The sequence below is a fragment of the Aricia agestis genome, chromosome 6, assembly GCF_905147365.1.
Source record: "Aricia agestis chromosome 6, ilAriAges1.1, whole genome shotgun sequence".
NCBI classification, from domain to species: domain Eukaryota; kingdom Metazoa; phylum Arthropoda; class Insecta; order Lepidoptera; family Lycaenidae; genus Aricia; species Aricia agestis.
In genome coordinates this window covers 7,009,147-7,029,200 of record NC_056411.1, presented here as the reverse complement: position 1 = coordinate 7,029,200, position 20,054 = coordinate 7,009,147, and the positions used below count along the sequence as shown (strand labels likewise).

General features: G+C 33.9%; 1 protein-coding gene across 2 annotated transcripts in view; it reads left to right on the top strand.

Moving 5' to 3' along the window:
• Nucleotides 1-20,054, top strand: part of LOC121727880 — a 94,747-nt gene that overhangs the window by 34,339 nt on the left and 40,354 nt on the right. For both annotated transcript variants that reach the window (XM_042115925.1, XM_042115924.1), the window contains one exon: nt 12,865-12,890. The gene's annotated coding sequence lies outside the window, so the exon portion shown is untranslated. The remainder of the gene's footprint in view (nt 1-12,864; nt 12,891-20,054) is intronic.

Below are 20,054 nucleotides of genomic sequence, written 5' to 3'. Positions count from 1 at the left end.
ACTTCTCTGTTAGTACTTCTAGGATTAAAAAATACAAACACATATACTTAACTTTTTAAACTGCTCTTGATCTAACTCCTAAATCTATTTTAAGCTATAAAACTATAGGCCTTCCACCGATTGATTGATTGTATGTCAGTAATTGTGGTTGATTGTTTTAAATAACAATTTAGATAATAAGCGCTCTATACGGTGTTATTACTAGATCCGATAGGGTAGTGTTATAAAATTCTGAAAAATTATGTAATCTTGAGAATTATTCAAAATTTTGTAAAATTATCTACAGCAACAATTATAATAATAATTAATATTGTGTTACTGCGGTGTTCATACTCAAACCGCTGAACTGAATTTGCTGGAATTGGGAAGCTGGGAAAGGACATAATATTGTTTATCCCGGAAAAATGTACGGTTCCCGTGCGATGAACAAATTTTGGCGCAACAGAGTTGCAGGTGTCATCTAGTTATATAAAATCGTAATTTTCGAATCGGATATAATTTTCAAAATATTGATTTTATTAAAATCATTTTACTAATATGCAATAAGCAATTTCATGTTTATTTTAATTTAAAAAAATACTTACAGTGGCAACCCTATTATGTTGATTTGCGTGCACCTTTTTAGAGAAACTAAGTGATTTTGCTTCCACGCAACCTGCAACCCGCTTCGCAATTATTATGTCACCTATAAATACTATTGTTGGTCTGAAAAAATCGTGTGGGAACGAAGAAACGTGACAGGCTTCTTCATTTAGACCCCACGTAACGAGAAAATAACCTTTCATCTTTACTACAGGTGTACTTGTAAATAATACTTCTAGAGACATTATTGTAATTTGATAATAATGTAATTGAATCATTTTATTGCAAGGGTTGCCTGCACATGATTATTAAGAGTATCCTGAAAAATATTAATTTGCGGAATTAAGCCTTCAATGTGGTACCGAGACCCCGCTCTCCATACCGAGTTTCACCAAAAACGGTTCAGCGGTTTATTTGTGAAAGAGCAACAGAAAGACAGACAAACACATTTTGGTTTTTTGTAATATTAGTATAAATTAACAATACTATATCTTATTAATACAAATACAAGCATCGTATAATAATCACTGATTTTGGTCTTGTCTCTTAGTTTTCTATATTTATGTTCTATTTTGTCATATTTGGAGAGAGTAGAGACTAACATATCAACATAGTAAAACGTCAGATAAGTAACGAGTGTTCCTGTGGGATAATATACGATGTTCCTGCTTGTGCTAGTTATGACAGATCACGCGATTGAGAGCTATAATACCGCCCGCTAAAATGGCGCTCCTATGCGCAGGCGCACTTTATGTTTATTTAATGTAGTGTACTGTGTATGTCATATGTTTTTTTTTTCAATCGAAGCAAGTCCACGGTTAAAATATAGGTCTGGGATGAATGATATCGGAAACTCTATTTCTATTTTTTTTTTAATGCGGGTTCGTCTAAGGAACCCGTATAGTTTCTCTCTGTATAACTTTATACGTGGGAGAGCCATGCTTCGGCACGAATTTGACCGTATGCTCGTTTGCCCCCTTATTTCATTAAAAAATAATAATTTCCGTTATCTTTTCGATTTAATGAAATTTGGAAACCAAAGGAATGGACCTCAATGGTATCTAAACTCTTGATCTTCCCTTATGCCCTAACATTTCTAGCTTTGGTCTTAATTTTTTTTTAATTAGTCAGTAACTTTGAAGTAGCTGATTCTGGTGTTGGAAGTATTTTGGTTTAACCTACATACTTTGGATTTTAACACTATCTTTGACGTCATTTGTCTATGAAGCAATATGCAAATGCATTTGCATCTTAGCGCTCCTCCATACTAAAATTACCCACGCCATTGCTCCCTTGATATATGATGCGTGGCCCAGTGTTTTATGGAGCTGGCCGAGGATTTATGGTGAGCAATCATTCTGAAACCGTTGCTATGGCAACGTGAATAAATTACCTCCAGTCGAGAAAATAATGCGCAATATTCATTACGATAGGTCTAGTTTTGGAGAAATCGGTTAGCCATTGGAAGCATTAATCTTAGATAGCTCGTTTTCAAATGAATTTTCAGTGCTTCCTATAAGGTAGAGATTCAAATTCTGTTAGGACCTTTTGGAATGGAACGAGCCTTTGATATTAAACCAATAGCAATGGAGTAAAGAACACGTAAGTGACAAATAAAATGACTATCGTAACTCCAAAAGGACGTATCAGGATTTGATTCCATGGATACGTATTCCACCAGATTTCTAGGCTCTCATAATATAAATTAAGCATATTTTATATTTAGTTCCATTTTTCATAATCATAATAGATAGAATTGCGTTCTTAATTCTATTTTAAAAATTTCTTTGAATCCGAACCTCGTGATCATTATCAAAAAATCTATTGAAGATTCCATAGCAACTAACAAAAAAATCAATTAAAAAACTGAACACACCGAACCGTCTTACATTTTATTGTATTGACTTATCCTATTAATCAGATAAGCTTCGACAAAAAAGCTTCACAGTCGGATCACGCTTGAGCTTAATCTTTGGATGGGTTACAAAAAATTCTCGTAATACCGACTAGTGTTAGTCATTCCTATTATACTTATAGAAACAAGATTAGTAGACACAAATAAAACACAATATTACTTGCACTTTTTCCACTTTATTCATAATTACTACAAATTTAACTTAAACACGACCGGTTTCGATATAAATCATCATCAGGTGTACTTAACGTTGGTAGTTTTGAATAATTAAATATAATCAAAACAAATATTAGGGTTGTCAGCATCATGGTATTTTTTACAATTTGGTAGAATTTTTCTTCCAAATACGACTATTTTCTACTGATATTGAAATTAATATTTATTATAGATTTTTTAGAAAATAGAATATCAGTAGAAAATAGTCGTATTTGGAAGAAAAATTCTACCAAATTGTAAAAAATACCATGATGCTGACAACCTTAATATTTGTTTTGATTATATTTAATTATTCAAAACTACCGACGTTAAGTACACCTGATGTTGATTTATATCGAAACCGGTCGTGTTTAAGTTAAATTTGTAGTAATTAATGAATATAGTGGAAAAAGTGCAAGTAATATTGTGTTTTATTTCTGTTTAAAATGAATTTCCACCAAGAACCGACAGTACAATCAATTATATATAAGATTAGTAGACCATTTACGCTTTACGATTTATTTACGCTAAATAAGTAAATATTGTCTGAGTGGCGTAAATCCTTGCTATCTATTATTATCCGAAAATAATCATTTTTATTAATTTAATATAATAGTAGTGGTATTTTTTTTTCACTTAAAAGTGATTTTATTTGAATTTTCATTTATATCTTGTTATATTCTTACATTTCCTGTAACTTTAAAAAGAAATACTGCACTCTACATCTCCTAGATTTAAAGATTTATTATAACTTATAGCACTTATCACAATTCTGAATCGTTGTATTGACAAGATGAATTATTTTATCTCGATCTCAATTTTTTGTTTGATATACATAATGTAGGAGCACTGTTTGTTTAATCTGATATGTCTCATAAGAATTTAATGTTATTAATGAGACACAGATTTCTTTTAAGTAAATTAGAGCTACGATTAGAAAAGATCTTAGATTAATCGAACCAGATATTGAAATGCAAACCAAAAGCCTAGAAGTTTCTATTGATCTGAATCTTAAAATGACATCAGACAAATTGCGTGTAATGCTATTGCTAAATCCAGTCCGAATAATCCTGACAATGTCGATCTGTGATAGCAGACCAAATAAGAATGCTGTTCCTGGTACCAATTCTTGGGTGAATCACACGGAATGCAGACAGCATTCAAATCGGGCCTTTGTTGATCTTCTTGGTGGGTCTTGGGTGAATTGAGGTGGCGTTTGATATTAAAAAATATAGTAAAATAAGTAATTAACGTATAACCATAATATAAGATTAAAGAGATATTGTTTAGTAAAATACTATGCTATAATTGTGTGAATATGATTGTGGTAAGTAAAACCATAAAATGATTTGTAAATCTGAGTAATTGTTTTAAGTCTAGGAGCAAAATTAACCTTTGCAATGTATTTTAATAAATACATAAATTGTTACATAGAAGTGGTTAATCTACGGTAAATTCAATACAGATGATATAAATAGCTGATAAAAATAAGACAGCCGAAACAGACGTTCAATTTTTTTGTTGCTAAATGTCATTGATGAATGAGTAAACAAATCACTTTCCAATAGTTATGACATGTGATTTATTAATTGTAACAATTTAGAAAATTATGACACTGATGAAACAACAAAGACGAATTGTCTAATAGAAGCATACACCGTGCCCAATCTGTCGCATTTGTAGGTCATGCAACAAAACTTTCTACTTACTGTTTTTAATCTTAACAATGAGTGGAATGTATAATTATTAATAGCAATTATGTCTCTTAAGACCTTGTAACAAAGGTTAAAATCGTTTATAGAATTTAAACAGCAGTGACACGTTTGCTTATTGTTCATATTAATCTTAATGAGTTTCGGTGCGTGGGTTAGAACAGTTTTAAATATGAATACTAATGTATCTGTTAATTTACATGATAAAAGTGTCTATTATTATTTTTAACAAAAAATTAAAACCGACTTCCAAGGTAAAAACAATAATAACATCCTCATAATATGAACTAAAAAGTATTAAATAATTTTTCCTATCTAATAGTGCCTTTTTCCGAATTCGGCTAAAACTCAACTATTTCTGTACTCAATCTTCATCATTTTGAAGTCGGTACCAGATATACTAAGCTGAATCTTCATTCTGCCAGAATATTTGAAACTTTTTTAACTGGCACCGACTTCAATATTATGAAGATTGAGTACAGAAATAGTTGAGTTTTAGCCGAATTCGGAAAAAGGCACTATTAGATAGGAAAAATTATTTAATGCTTTTTAGTTCATATTATAAGGATGTTATTATTGTTTTTACCTTGGAAGTCGGTTTTAATTTTCTGTTAAAAATAATAATTTCACTCTTTTTAGTTACCTAGTAAACTATCGCGTACTACACGTAGAAAAATACATCTGTATATTATTCTACGTATCTTATTACAAGCTCACCGGTGAGCGAGACACAATAGAATAACAATAGATGTCCAAGAATCCACGATCGAAGGATTAATAGGAGTATAATCATTAATCAGTAAAACCGTTTCGGAGGAGTAAGGTAACTAACATTGTGACACGAGAATTTTAAATTATTTATGAAGATAAGAAGATGTACTTATTTATTATATTAAATATTAATATTAATATTATAAGGCACTTATTTAAAGGGGCAGTTGTAAATTGCAGTTTTGGTAAGTTAAAAATTATAAATGGCACGTTTAATAACTAGTTTAGCAGTTAAAACTAAACAGTAAAGTAAACAAAAATGAGTTGTAAAAAATAATGAAATGGATCATTGAAAACATTATTAAACAGTAAAATAATTAAATGAGTGGTAAAAAAAAATGAATGAGCGGTTACGTGTGGGCAGTAACGAATCGGAATTTATCAGTAAGAAATCTCATTCTAAGCAGTTCTTTAAACAATGAGGCGGTAAAATATAATAAAATCGGACAAGTGCGAGTCGAACTCGCCCATGGAGGGTTCCGTACCATTATAAAGCGAAAGTAAGACGGTCGCCGACTGCTGCCGCAGCATGCTCGCTTCGCTCGCTCGGCTCCCTCTGTGTTGTGGTCTAAGTTCTTGCCGAACCTAATGTACTCTTGGACTTTCTGGATTGTGTTTATTTTTGTTTTGGCTGCGCCCCCCCCGACCCCCGCTACGGTATCCGTGGTTAAGTAGGCCTTCTGTTAAGTCGTTATAAAACCGCTTATTCCATCATTTTTACCGCTCATTCATTTATCGAACCGCTCATTCCATCATTTTTGCCCCTCATTCAGTTATTGGACTGCTCAATTATTTTCTTTTAAATACATTAACTTATAAGTAGGGAATTATATCGTAAAAGAAACATGAGCACGAATATATTTTGTTCGTAATTTATTTATTTGACAACTACTTTGCTACATATCCACCAATAGGAGGGTGAATTTGTGTACGAATTCGGACATCTACCGGTCCCTAGCATTTGTATGACTCTAGCGATCTTTACACGAAATATTTCGAGTGTGAAGTTTTGAGAATACACAAACTATTAGCAACAAATTATATCGTGCAGGAAACCGGTCTCGAATGCTTCAACTCCCAAGCGGCCACATGTGGTGTACGAATTCGGACATCTATAACCGGTCCCACTCGTTCGACTCGAGCGATCTTTGCACGAAATATTTTGAATGTGAAGTTTTGAGAATACACAAACTGTGTTACGCTCGTAAAAATCTCATAATTCGGTATTTTATTCGAAGATGAACTTTTCTCACATCCTGAGAATTGGGCCCCAGGTGCGCGTGGTCTATGGTGGTTGCATACTAAGTATCTATGACTATCTCGATGGCAGCCGCGGCCTGGTCGACGCGGACTGGTCGACGCGGCCTGGCCGCTGCGGCTCGGCCGCTAGTGCAACAGCAACAAAACAAAAATTTCGAAAATCGGTTCACAAACGGCGGAGTAATTGTTGAACATACAAAAATAAAAAATAAAAAAAAATATCCACAGCCGAACATATAACCTCCTCATGTTTTGGAAGTCGGTTAAAAAATAAATAATAGCTATGGGATTTTGAAATTACCAGAGTTTGCTGAATTAAATATTCATACTATTATAAATCAAAACAACAAAATAAGGTGTATTATTATAATATATGAATTACCTATCTATATATATAAAAATGGATTTTCAATTGTGTTAGTAACACTAAAACTCGAAAACGGCTAAGCGGATTGGGCTAATTTTAGTCTTAAAATATTCGTAGAAGTCCAGGGAAGGTTTTAAAGTGACACGAAGTTCACCGGGACAGCTAGTCTCCATATAAAAATAAAGTTACTCATAATGTACAAAATTATTATAACTCTTAGGTCATCGATTGACTTGAAGGTTAAAATGATTCGAAACGGAATTCGATACTTAAACACGATGATGATATAATCAACACATTCATTAGAAGACCGGGAGCATTGTCTAAAAATATAGCAAAAATAAACCACTTAGAATTAGGTCTTGAAATCGAAACCAGAAATAGGAAGGTCAGTTGAACCTGTCTATCGTAGCGCACAGGGTATTTTGTTACTTGCGGTGTGGCTAATAAAGGCTGTTGTTGTTCGCGACGGCTTACTAAATCTTTGTTGCCCTGCGTATACGGAAGCTGAGAGTGAAATTAAGCAATCGCTAAACGCTTTCTAAACGCCCTCGCACCTGGAAATGGGACATCAATTGTTGTACATCATGCTATTGTTTCATTTTCTGTGCCAGGATGATACTTGCGCCATGTCATCAAATTACACAGAAGCCTAACTTCATTTGGGTCAGAATCGATATGGAGTAAAAAACGTGTAGTTTCACAAACAATTTTATTCGTTCCCAATTCCCATATAAGGGTCTTTAAAATACCATCTTTATTATCGATGACTCTTACTAAGTAATAGTGTTTAGCCCTTTTCCCTCTCGTTCGTATGCAGCCAGATCCTAAGTTATGAGCTTACTGCCATAGAATGTTAAGTAAAGTCGGATTATAGGTGTTTATATTTGTAGACGGGTCATGCATGTCGTAAATTCCAAGAACTGCTTAGTATGACGTGTCAAAGAGGAATCCTGACACAAAGAATATGTAAATTACACAAAATTACCTTTGCTGCTTTCTAGAAAATCATGAGCCGTATTTGCATTTAAATAGAGATGAAAGTTGATTTTGTCGTCGGTGACAAATTTTTAGACATGATGGTCAAACACGCACAATATCATGTCTGGCAGAACGAAATGGATTCAATTTTCGCTCTTAAAACCAAAAATTAGAGCTCATATTTTAATAACATCAGGTAGTGGCAGCTACATCCATAAAATAAGTATAATATATTTTATAGCAGATATTTTCAGAAGAAGGAAAAGTAACGAAATACAGTTAGCCAATGTAAGTAGAGTAATGAAATAAGTTTGATATTGTTATATTTTCGCACATTAAATTTGTTACAGAAAGGATAAAATAAGCAATATAATAATTATATCCTTAATGATGATATGAAATTAGTAAGTTTTTGACAAACTCGCGTTTTTTTTTGTTTCAGTCTCTATTTCAGTAGACACTAAGTTCTATTTCCTTTAAGATTTTTATTAAGAGACCAGTCAAAATTAAAATAGTCATACTCAGCAATAGTAACAACCTGCAAAAAATCAGTTATTATAGTAATATTTAAAGTTGCAAGTCATTATAAAATATTGCATTCGTTGATGTAATAAAATTATTACTTATTGCCAGTAAGGCAGTGCATTGCCTCTTCGAGCGGATGTCTGAAGAGGAAACAGTTTCAATTGAAAGAGGCTCTATGTATTTACAGTCAATGAGGGTTCACATTAAATGTTTATTCAATCATCTACCCTCCCTCAGCCTTCTTTAAACACTTCTCAAGCTTGAAGAGTCTAAATTCTAAGTTATTTCAAATTGTGCTACGTCATATTATTCTCTAGTAAAATGTATTACAATACACTTCGTTTGAGGAAATTTGTTTTATTGAAAGCAATCCTTGTTCAAATCAACAGGAAAAGGAATGATCAATTGTCATAATTCATTATTAACTCACCGCCTACAACTTTATCATAACCGAATATCGCTACAATATTAATTGTTTTAACGTCATCAATAAAATCAGCAATAACAAAATCATCATCGTCATTAATTTCATTTGTTTTCATTGTTTTATGACATAATATATTGTTATTTATATTTCCACTGTTTTTACAATAACGCCACTAGGTCCAGTGGCTGTGGATGTGGCTTAAAGCATTACTCTTAAGTCAAGCTCTCAAACCATGATATTTCCACATCAATAAAACCCGCCACTGTCACCGAAACCGGTGTGGGAGGCATTATTAAGTATATATTAAAATGTTGATCACCGATTCAATTCTTCTGATCAGAGACCGTATCCTCTCAAAATCAAATCAAATCAAAATATTTTTTATTCAGAGTAATTTTTTTACAAAAATATTTCTGAACGTCGATACTAAATCAATCTCAATTCCAGTCAGTTTACGCCTTAAAACAAACTGGCTCGCATTTTGGTATTATGACCACAAATTGCAGCGGTCATGTGACACTTTACTTTACCACTTTTGTTTTGTATTTTAAGTATGTGTTTTTCCTGTTGTTCTTCGGTCTAATGGTAGCGTTATCTCTGAACAGGATAGAGCCAACATACTGCCAGGTGTTTGAACCCTCTGTTTGAATGAGCAGAGCGTAACATCACTAACAATCGCACCATTAGGAAGTGCTTCATTACTACTTCACTTTTTCACACAATATAAATTGTAACTGTAGTTAATTTGTTCATAATCTATTATGAAATTGATTTGTTACTTTGTTTGTTTTTATTGACATTTTATAATAGAATTGTAGCCTGGAAGAAATCGCTTGTAATAATACATTTTTGTACTTTTATACCTAGCTTCTATGTTCTATGTATCCTGTTTATTTTGGTGCAATAATGTGTTACATATTATTATTGATTAAAATTAATTCAAATATCTTATCTAAAGCTGCATCTTAGTTACGAAGTGAACTATAAACCTAATGACTGCAATTTAATAACTGAAAACGTATTTTATGATTAATGTATGGTGCCAGAAACCTATGGTGAATAATTCATATTACTTGATTAATAATAATCCGTTTATGCAAATAAGCGAACAAAATTACAATCTAAATTGCTATAATAAGAAAATGTATTGCCTATAGCGCGCACATCAACAATACCTTTTGTTTTTAAATAAAATAATAATCATCCTGTATAAATACTAAGCAGGTAAAGTAAGTAAACGATCTATAACATTAGTGTAAGTGAGCGTTGTAGGTACCGTGGAATTGTAATACTATAAGTTGACGCTGTCTAGTACGGTTATACGGGTTATACGGCTAACGTTAGTATTTTTATCATCACCACTACTATGCATATCCATACTAATATTATAAATGAGAATGTGGGTCTGTCTGTCTGTTACCTCTTCACGCCAAAATCACGGAACTATTTTTTTTATTTTATGAAATAAGGGGGCAAACGAGCAAACGGGTCACCTGATGCAAAGCAACTACCCTCGCCCATGGACACTCGCAGCATCAGAAGAGCTGCAGGTGCGTTGCCGGCCTTTTAAGAGGGAATAGGATAATAGGGGAGGGTAGGGATAGGAAGGGAAGGGAATAGGGGAGGGTAAGGAAGGGAATAGGGTAGGGGATTGGGCCTCCGGTAAACTCACTCACTCGGCGAAACACAGCGCAAGCGCTGTTTCACGCCGGTGTTCTGTGAGAACGTGGTATTTCTTCGGTCGAGCCGGCCCATTCGTGCCGAAGCAAAGCTCTCCCACGTATAAATTTTGCTGAAATTCGGTATACAGATACTTTGAGTCCCGAGAAAGGATCCCGCGCGATAAATGAATTTTGGCGCAATGGAGCTGAGGCCGTAGCCAAAGTCCTTTCGTTAAAAACGATCACGAAATTCGTTATCAAAAATCACGAAATTCGTTATCAAAAATCACGAAAATCGGATTTGACATTAGTCTTCGCAAGCGAAATGTCATTTAGCGATGACTTATGTCAAACCGCATACATTTTGATAACGAATTTTGTCATCGTTTACAACGAAAGATACTTTGTCTTGGGCAGCAGCGGGCGTCGACAATAATATTGATTCTCTATAATTTCTGACTGTAAATACTTGTACCATAACATTTCTGCTTTTGCTACCAGGCTTATGAAAACGAATGTCATTACAAAATATCGGTGTGTTGTGTAATTGGCTTATTAAAATTCTTCCTATCCATAATATTAACAGTATATGAGACTCCGAGGTTTTTTTTTCTAATTACAACCCTATAATTTAAAAAAACACATTCAAGCGAAATTGCATATGCGTCCCATATAATTTCTGAGGTCCAATGATGCGCATATTTACCGGTACCTTATAATTTTATGACACCGTATGATAGGGCTGTCTACAACGAAAAAAAAGAAAATAATCCCAAGTTTATGCTGATGAAGGTCTGTCAACATACGTTGCAGTTCTATTCGTTGTTTTTTTTTTTTCGCTTTGAACCGAGTAATACTAACGCATTATACGTCGCATTTACATTTTGCTATTTTTACTTGTTTTTCTTAAAATAAAGTAGGTACTGTTATTAAATCTTCCAAGCGTTTAGTTAAATTGTTTGCAATAAAGTATAATGAAAACCTATTTTTGTATAATCCATTTCGTTATTACATGTAATTTAGTAACAATAGTAATAATGGCTTGGTAAATTGAAAATAAAATCTAACTGCTTTTCTTATTCCACGCTACTGTGCTCGGTGAATTATATACTGTTCTATTCCCATAGATTAAACAGTCATAACATGTAAAATTAACATTACTTATGAAAGCCATAACAAATCTTAATCAAAGTTATTGTTTATTCATCGCACAGTTGGAGCATTGATGGACAAACATCTAATTAATGGTCAAAATATGCTCATTGAAATACTTTTACAGTTTTTTGTAAATAACTACTTTTTGGATTAACGCTACACTATGTCCGAGTGAATGAAAAAAAGTAAAAACCATAGAATATAATTGAAGACGCAAGTGGATGTGATGGATTTGTGACATTTTATAACAATGGGTAAATACTCATTTTGTCTCTTAAAGTTTAAGCAAACCTTGTAATTTACGTATCTGGATATCTTGATATCTGGATCTATACAAAACAAATATTTCAAATAATTTTTCCGGTCCTAAAACCTCCATGTAATGATTAAAATAAAAATTTTAATCTAATCTTTAGTAATTCACTTTATTCACTGATGTATTCAATTATTACAGACAAAATATAATAATATTATGTTTCTTTTTAAACTTTCTTCCCGCAGCCCTAGCATGAAATCAATATGGCATCCGCAACACTAGGTGGCGTTTTCGCATATTAATACTGGGCATTGTTCATAATACCCATTCTGAATATTAATAGAGAGATAGCTCATTTCTAAATCGAAAGATAGGTTCCCATGATGTCAGAGGATGTGCTCCTATAATGGTAGTGCAATGGCCTCTAATAGCCGTTTAACAGGCTTCCTTGAAGCCTTATAAGATCATTATTAGCTTTTTTGTAGCAAATTGTTATAAATTGAATATCCTTGATAGATTGTGTTTGTGGACGATGGCTTGTTGGTTCCTTGAGTTTTCGAAAATTAAGTTCTTAAGTATAACAGTGAACTCGTATAGCAGTGAATTTTTAAATATGCTTATTATAATTAACTTGTTCATAATATCATTGTCAGCATATATAATTATTTGTTTAGTTTTTTTTAAATATTTTACTTGTTTTTTAACAAAACTAAATAATATGATTAACAAGCCATCAATGTCGATCATTTTGTCACTGGGGTCTGGGAGAGACCTATTTCCAACGTCAAACCAGTTAAAGTTCCCGATGCATTCGAATTTTTACTTTACATTATTGGTGATTAAGTTCACATTTGCATATCGAAACAAATTTTAGCGAGTAGGGTGACCACCGAAGCGCGAAATCACCTGATACTTCACACAGACTTGTAACATATGAAAAACGTAATTGAGGGTCAATGTACAATCGTACAAGCGATATGCAAAGGAGTTACTTGTTTCATTACTGTGGTGCAAATATATTAACTTTTTTCTAATTTATTTTTCAAATTTTTTACAGATCACGCAGTGGCTGAATCGAGTAAGGTTAGTAAATTTTAGCTTAAAAATAATAATTGTTGGTAAAATGATAACACTTTGATCTACGATTAATTAATATATTTTAATTTATTCACATGATAATTTATACGATCGCTAGAAACTATAAACGAATAAATTTAAATGATTGACTTTTTAAATGATGAACTTTATTATTTTAGTATGTTTTAAAAGGACTTCTTAAATGATATACCGGTTTAAAGCTTTTTTTTTTAATATAAGTAAGTAAGTACCTAATTTTTAGCAAAAGTGGCTTGTACAAAAAATCGAAATTTCTGGGCATCAACAATAAAATGGTGTGTTCTGTAAATAATGTTTACTCTAAATCTCATAAATTAAGTGGTATTTCACTGTTTACATGACATTGTTTAAAAATTTCAAAGTATTTGATACCCAAGTTTGTGCAGATTTCTGGTTCGTTACGTTTGGTTTACTGGTACAAATAGACAGTTTTGTAAGCTAGACGAAAAATATTCTAATATTTTGGTTATCTTTATTTTTATACTCGTCAGGAATTTATTTAAGCAACGACCTTGTGGTTTATTAAAATGCAAAATTAAAACCGACTTGAAGCAAACAATATCGTATCTTATTACATTATGCGTAACGTTTATTTTTAAAAACACATTTTTGCAAATAGGGTGACCATTAGACCGAGACTACGAAAACACTAATAAGATGATAATTTGATACCTAAGTAATTTTGTCTAGATGTCTATTTAGTTCTCACTATGTTGTAACTTAAATTCTTAGCATTCTAGTTATCTTTTTCCTCGGTTATAACTTTAAAAGTAGGTAAAACTTTTTGTAAACACTGGCTTTTTAGAATATTCTATTTTAAGGGGTACGTAATCAAAGAACGAGAGCCAATAAGTGACACAATAATATGGCTATGAAAATTCCTAGGTTTATGAGCTGTGTAGGCTGTAGCTCTTAAACCTATAGCTGTTATAGAATACTGACAGTTTTCTTTTAGCCAATTATATAACAAATGCTAAGAACAGAATAAAATAAATGCTTAATCCATTGAGCCTTAATCTGTTATCCATTGTAATGCTTAATCCATTAAAACCATAAACATAAAACACGTTTAGCTACCTAATGTATAAGGAACCCGTATTCGTCGAGTTCAAGTCATACCTTTGTAGAACCTACCTAGTACCTACCTAACTTCAGTTTGATTTTCAACCCCGTCTGTCAAAGTAATCGATTACGAAAATCGATAATGTGTATCAGTGTGACGAAACTGTACTCGGTGTAGTTAAGAAATTCGCTTCGGTCAGTTAGGTCGTAGGGTACTGGGCATTGGGCATCGTTTACGACAGACGAGAATGACAAAGTACAAAAAGACAGGGGTTGCTCTTCAGGAGTACCAGCAAAAGAAAAGGTGACATATTATGTAGAGTTAAAAGGAAGAAAGGGGAGAAGAAAGGGAGAGGGTCTAATTTTTCCGACTTACTTCTAGTGAAGTCACGTGACCTGTTGCGAGTTTGTCATTTCTCCCATCCCAAAAAAGTGCACAACGCTGCTTAAGAAGTTGTCACTTTCAAAAATGTTGTAGATCTATCCAGATTCTAGTAACACAGTGAACACTTGGAGCATACCAAAAAATTGCGCGTATAACGTACATTTTTTTGACAGCTTGAAAAAACCAAACCCTATTGTAGCAGTTGGGTACAAACGTTATAGACAAGGGATTAAGCTTTGCATTTGGTATAGTCTTTGATTATCTATGTTCATGCAAAATCTAGGACATCGAGGGTCAAGCGTTTGTTTATAGTTAAAATAATTGCGTATGTAATAAACAATTCTGTACGTGTCATAGTTCAAAGCGCATCCCATCGTTAGATACAAGCAACTCTAACCTTTATGCTGTTGCAACACGTGCTACAATTGCTTGTAAGATGTGCACTAGGCCTAACCTTTGCTGATTACTGTTAAATGTCATTGAAAATACATACATAAATATTTGAGGAATACACAGAATTTGCACATTTAGTTAAAGGCTAGACGTGCTCTCAGGGAATCATTATAAGTTGCCACATTTAAAAAATGTTTATTTTGATCCTTAAATTATGAGGACGGCGAGGTGATACCCCTTTTTGTTATTTCTTGACACCCGATTTACCTAGTTCCAATATAATAAGGAAATGTAAAAAATATGAGATATAGAGCACAATTTATACGTGGGAGAGCCATGCTTCGGCACGAATGGGCCGGCTCGACCGGATAAATACCACGTTCTCACAGAAAACCGGCGTGAAACAGCGCTTGCGCTGTGTTTCGCCGAGTGAGTGAGTTAACCGGAGGCCCAATCCCCTAACCCCTACCCTATTCCCTTCCCTACCCTCAACTATTCCCTTCCCTTCCCTTCCCTACCCTCCCCTATTACCCTATTCCCTCTTAAAAGGCCGGCAACGCACTTGCAACTCTTCTGATGCTGCGAGTGTCCATGGGCGACGGAAGTTGCTTTCCATCAGGTGACCCGTTTGCTCGTTTGCCCCCTTATTTCATAAAAAAATATATTTAAAAGGATTTAAGTCATAAACCTTTTAAAAAAAACCCTTTCACTGTAATTAATTTACAAACTCACCTCCGACAAAAGTTAAAACTCTTTGTCATCGAAATATAATTATTAACAAGAATAACTTACTATTTATTTTAAAAAGGTCTGAACCGAACAATCTTAATATTTATTTAGAAAGATATTTAAAAAACACATGAAAAATAGAGAAGATCCGCCCTTAGAAACTACAATTTTAGGCTAAGCTAAAATGAATCTTATTGCGATGGGTACACGCTTGGTCTTTGGTTTTGTGCAAGGTTATCGTCTTATCGTTTTGGATTGAGCTAAGACCTCGTCTTAAGGTAAGATTAGACATGGCTGGTGAATTTAGAAGCAATCAAAGAGTCTAGAATTTGCCATATTTGGTAGTCAGGAAAGCGATTGCGCTATTTTATATGATTAACAGGAAGGGCTTTCGTCTATAACGAATAGGCTCAGATTTCAAGAAGACCGATCTTGATGAAAGGCTGAAGAAGGCAGACAGATATTATAGAGTTGACTGTTGTCAAGCCAATGACTGTGGCCAAGACTAGGCTACTTTCTACCTCGAAATTAAATTAGTGTTCGCCTAGGTACGAAGCCTAATTTATACGTGGGAGAGCCATGCTTCGGCACGAATGGGCTGGCTCGACCGGATAAATACCACGTTCTCACAGAAAACCGGCGTGAAACAGCGCTTGCGCTGTTTCACGCCGAGTGAGTGAGTTTACCGGAGGCCCAATCCCCTACCCTATTCCCTTTCCTACCCTCCCCTATTCCCTTCCCTTCCCTACCCTCCCCTATTACCCTATTCCCTCTTAAAAGGCCGGCAACGCACATGCAGCTCTTCTGATGCTGCGAGTGTCCATGGGCGACGGAAGTTGCTTTCCATCAGGTGACCCGTTTGCTCGTTTGCCACCTTATTTCATTAAAAAAAAAAAACAAGTTACAATACCTAAGTTGAATTACGAGTAAGTAAATTGGATAACAAATAACTACCATTCTCGAACCATGTTCCATAATATTATGATTAATTAAATCCATACTTCCATACTAATGTGTCTATCTGTCTGTCCGTCTGTTTGTTAACTCTTCACGCCCAAACCGCTGAACCGATTTTTCTGCAATTTTGAGTGATACTTTGAGTCCCGGGAAAGGACATAGGATACTTTTTATCCCGGAAAAATGTACGGTTCCCGCGCGCAATACTCGAATTTTCATCATCTATTTAACAACTTCGGTACGGAACCCCAAAAATGCTCCCAAGTACCAATGCATACTCGTTATTACGAGCAAAAGGTCACTTATTGTTACGTTGATATTAATTATAATTATCACATGCATACTTTCGAAATCCGACCGTGACATAATCTTAGAAGTTTACGTTAAATAACGTTTATTGACCACGTATGACACGATCTGACCGTTACCACCAAGGTCGAGTAATACTCACTTGTTTCGCGATTTTAATATACAACCGATTGTGCCAGGAGATATAATGTTTTTTAAGCTATTGCTAGCTTTAATCGCGAGCTTTAAGAGCGGGCTGCCAAATTTTGCTGTGTTTTCTAATAAGTATTACGATTCCGGAAGACGATTGACTTAAATGAAATTAAGATTTATTTAATCATTGTATATTTATCTAATATTTGCCTAATGGAAAACACGATCACTTATTTTGACTCGATAGTTATATTTTTCGAAATTATGAATATTTCTGGGCTTTTCAACAAATATCTGTTACACTTATTGAGTTACTGTCATTAAATAACTTGCACTACTACAAGCACACACGTTATAAAATAATGGCTTAAATAAATATTAGTATTGTATTTAATTTTTAAGTAATCATCAAAAACAGTTTTGGGACTTACGACCTTTACTTTCGTGCTATAATGCGGGAACCGTTGTTATGCGATATTGTTCACTATTAGCTGCAGCGTAAAGCACATTGCTCGGGGGCACGATTCATGGAATCATTATATTATATCACGATTGGAGGATAGCGGGGTACGTAGGCGGGGCTAGCGTGCTTTGATATTTTTGGCAACAGGCTCTTAAGCGCGGCTACCGAATCAAGAAATTCCGTAACGAAAAAAAAACTAACACATGCCACTCCGATGTGCCGTTGCTTGTCAGACTTCGGCACGGTGTTTGTGTGCGTGCGACTTGACGTATGTGAGTTATAATTGCATTAGTTGATAAAAAATCGCGGCAAACCCCGAGTACCATACGTATTTTTACAAGAGTTTTATTTTTATAAAAAAAGGGGGCAAAACAGCAAACGGGTCACCTGACGTTCCATAGAACTGCAACTACCGTCACCCATGGACACTCGCAACATTAGAAGAGCTGCAGGAGCGTTGCCGGCCTCGTAATACAATGAAATTTGGGACTTGGGAGTAACAAAATATCAAATAGTACTTTAGGATTTCTATGTAGCCCTTTTATAAGTAGTTCAATTTGAAAGTAGCAGCGCAGAAAGAGGTAATTTTGACTTCTATGTTTCTATGAGAAATACCCCGACCGCATAATTTTGCTCATTCAAAAAGTAACTCTATCAGCGCTGTTTCTTTTACAGTGAACTCTATCAATTTGTTTTAGTGACAACTAACATCCTGTAGATAACATTAGTATGAATGGTAAACAAATAATTTAACAAATAGAAAGCTCTGGAAGCTAATGAAGTTGTCTTTTGGAGTTAGAAGTTAAGTAGTTTTAATGATACATCGATGTTTATTTATTTTAGTAGGTATCTACGTCCTAGGGTTAAAACGGTTTTTTATATTATAGCTTGAGAGGTCAGTGTCAAAATCAATCTAAAATTAATGGATATAATATATTATATTTTTAAGCTATTTTCAAAATTTAACCAATTTTTATAGAAGACACAAACCCTCGGTGAGATTTACGTATATAAGATCAAAAAAGGCGCCAGCTGATTTTCCTTATAAGTTATAATCAACAACAAGTATTTTCCAATATCGCGCGCTATTTTGGCAAGTTTCCAACACATTCTTCCGAAGAATTATCTATTTTATACTGTCTCCAAATTATGTTATGATGCATACCCTATCTTGAAGTCTATTAGGAGTTTACTTTATACAACAGTTGATTAGTTATCGATAACCCAAGTTGGAATTTCTTGGCGCGAATGTATTAGCCTACTTAAAAGTGGAAAAGGGTTAAGACGAAGAATGTTAATTTGTTAGTTAATAAAAAATGAAATGTAAATCTCAGAAACTAGCTGGCCCCAAACATTATAAAGTATAAGCTTTATTTGAAACTTAGCGACAAGCCTTGTACTTTCGACCCTAGATGTATACATTGGACACTATCTCTACATTGTTCAACAAAGGAACACGGGCCAACACAATTACTAGGGTCCCTAGACTTAGATTCAGGCCATGTGTCCAAGGTTATCTAGGCTATGACGGAGCGATAGGAATCCGCGTAGGCGCAATCACGTACATGTCGCTCTAATGTCCTCTAGACATGTCCTTCAACGGCCATTAGTTTTATCGATATCGATTGCTTTTGTTTCTTTTTCATATTAACTTTAAAGTATATTTTTGTTATTGTATCGATAATCTTATAGTTTTCATTAATATATTACAAGATTCAATTTATTTATTTTCATTATTTCTGACGGGTCAACTAATTTAAATTCAAGTAATCAAAATATGCAAAAAAAATCGAACTAAATTGCTAAGTTAAAAACTTTATTGGGTTTATGAGGTTTTTGAAACAAAAAACAATGAGATGATACGTCCACTGGTATACATCATAAAATCACATACATCAATGTAACGAACCCAACTAAGTCACTATTGAATGCGCTATCAAGACGATTGTTAATTCATATTGTCATAAATCTTCGCCAACTTATTGCTTACTCAAATGTTGCTTGGCTTTGTAAAATATCTTACACGATATTATTACTTGTACTAAATTGAATAAATCACGTCATTACTATTGAATAAGTTTTTTTTTTTTTGCAAAATAATATTATACAAAGTTAATAGAAAATAATATGTACCTCGTAGTGATATAAAAAGTCGTTACCGGCAATAAAATGTAACGACGCAGTATAAAAACATTTCGCCTCGTAAAAACATAGATACGGGATAATGGGCACAGTTTATTTTACGCGTAAATGTCAAATATAATGTATCGTAGGTCATTAAAGTATCGATAACACGGATGGCGCATCACTACTTCTAATATGTGTCATGAGAATTTTCTAGTTCTCCAAACACTTATTTTTAAAACGAAATAGAGATAAGAGAAGAAAGTAAATTGAATTACTATAAAAGGTAGCATTAATTATTGTGATACATTAGGTATTTGTTTCAATTTTCTATGAATCATACATTTTAGACTTTAGTAGGTTGGCGAGAAAAGATAGCATGTTTCTGTTTAGGTCGTATGTTAAACTTAGAAAACACTTCGAGCCATGCTAAAGATAACTTTTATGATAGACAAGATGTTCTTAAGAGGATTCCACACCGCCGTTTTTCCATACAAACGCTGTCCCCTGTTTCCTCCCTGGATAATGCCGGTAGAGTTCTGATTTTTTTCCTGAATATCTATGGCCACTATTAGCA